The following is a 2,261-nucleotide window of genomic DNA, read 5'->3' as shown; positions in this document are numbered from 1 at the left end:
AATAAATGTAATAAAAACCTTTAGTTATGGACATTTCAAAATATACAGAGGTACGCAGAACTGTGTGATGAATCAACCTATGACTGCCATTTGCTTCAGTGACTACCAGTTCCAATCGCTTTTGTATGTGTGTATACACATTCAAGTATGTCAGTTGGTGTGCACACACATGTGGATGTGTGTGGAGGTCAGAGGTTGACAGTAAATCCTCTCTGAATGAAGAAAAGGAATAAAAAGGAAAGAAAAGAACATGACTCCTCCTGGGTGTGGTGAAGGAGAAAGTTTATTACAGATACATGGGAGAGCATAGCCAGGGGCAGAGACATCCGAGGGTCCAGAGTGGTCATGACCAGGAACCCTGTGGGGAGAAGGGGGGGGGAAAGGAGAGGGGGGAACAAGGTACAGCAGCCAGCAGGCCAAAGGGACAAAAGGAGAGTACAAAAAAGGGTAGGTAACCTAAGAGATTGGATTATATAGGGAAGAACCTCTGGAGAAGAGCAGCCCAGCCTCTGGTCTGGAACATTCAGGTGTGGTATGGCTCTCATACCCAGTAACAGGTAGGGATTGAAGGATGCTAGGAGAACCTGGAGGCCAGATTGGCTTTGATATGTTAAATAGGCTCCTCAGCTGCTTGTCCTGGGTTTGAAGCTTAACACTCTTCACTTTATTTAGTAAGGTAGAGTCTCTTGCTAAGCCTGAAGCTCACACATTTGGCTACTCTAGATAGTCAATTTGATCCAGAGATCCCCTGGTTTCAGCCTCCTGATACAGTACCACACCCATCTGGGTTCTGGGGAGACAAACCCATGCCTCAGACTTGTGTGATAACCGCTTTATCCACTGAGTCCAATTCCTAGCCAATCTTACTTCATCCATACCTCATCACATTATCTATTCTACACATTATCAGATTATAATATCTATAAACCAACAGATTTCTAAGGTCCAGCATTGTTCAGCTATATGTATTTTGTTTTGTTTTGAGATAGGGTCTCACTCTCTTTTGTTGTTGTTGTTGTAGCTCAATCTGGCCTGAGACTCACTTAAGTAGCCCAAGCTGGCCTCTGATTTGTTATACAGCTTTGAGCTTCTGCTTCTCCTACATCCTTGGAAGGGCTAGGATTATAAATATGTGTCATCACACCCAAGTGATCTGGAAGTTTATCCTCAGCCATCATTTCCCATCCCCAGTACCCACGGTTCTCAGGGAACACCCACTCATGGCATTTTGTACTATTTCTTTCTTTTCTCCTTCTTCATTTCTTTCTTCCCTTCTCTCTCCTTCCTTCCTTCCTTCCTTTCTTTTTCTTCCTTCCTTTCTTTCTTCTTTCTTTCTTTTGTTGTTGTTGTTGTTGTTTTGGATAGGGTTTCTCTGTGTAGCTTTGGCTGTCCTGGAACTTGCTCTATAAAGCAGAGTGGCTTTGAACTCACAGAGATCCTCCTGCCTCTGCCACCAGTGTCCATTGACTTCTTTCTTCTTTTATCAGCTGTCAACGTAACACACCCTTCCCTTTTATGACCCAATACTGTTAACACTGTGTGGGCAGAGAGGTTTATACATTCGTCAGTGGGTAAAGGCAAATGAGCTTTTCTCAGGAAATTGTCCTTAATTTATTCCACATTGTTACTCTTCTGTGCCCCTAGTCTGAGCCTTCTGTAATGGATTCCTGCCTCATTTAATGTGGTCTCTATCGCTACCGATTGTAAGAAGAGAAGGTACCTCCTTCGTGGCTTGTCCTTTTCTGGGCTGGGGAAGTGGCAGTGGCTTGATACATTTCAAGAAGTTCTCAACTTGACAGTGCTCCTCATTTTTTTTTCTTACCCATGTCCCCCATCTAGTGTTCTCTGAGGAGCCACAGACTAAAGCAATAAATAGACAGGAAAACCTGTATCAGCAAGTACCAGAGGAAATGATCAAAACCATACAGGTGAGAACAAATAGAAATGTTTCTGTGGAGCAGGTGTTTCAGGACTGGGAACAAAGGACAAAGAAGAGCTAGGGGTTTGGTGCCTAAGAACTGTGACCCAGGTCGAGTCCTGCCATGCTTACTCCAAATTGTAGGGACTAGATTTCTCAGCTCTCTTTGTAAACTGGAGTGTGACCCAGTACCTGCTCACAACAGGGGAATGACTCAAGGCCAGGGACAGACTAGTAGACAACGTGTTTACCAGCAGTTTCCTTTGGGGGAAGGCCCTGGATTTTCTAGGTGACTAGACACCATGTCCATTCAGAGGAGGAGTGGGCCACCAGGATTGCCTAC

This window comes from Mus pahari, chromosome 12, assembly GCF_900095145.1.
Source record: "Mus pahari chromosome 12, PAHARI_EIJ_v1.1, whole genome shotgun sequence".
Classification (NCBI taxonomy): Eukaryota; Metazoa; Chordata; class Mammalia; order Rodentia; family Muridae; genus Mus; species Mus pahari.
Note: the sequence above shows the minus strand (reverse complement) of the source record.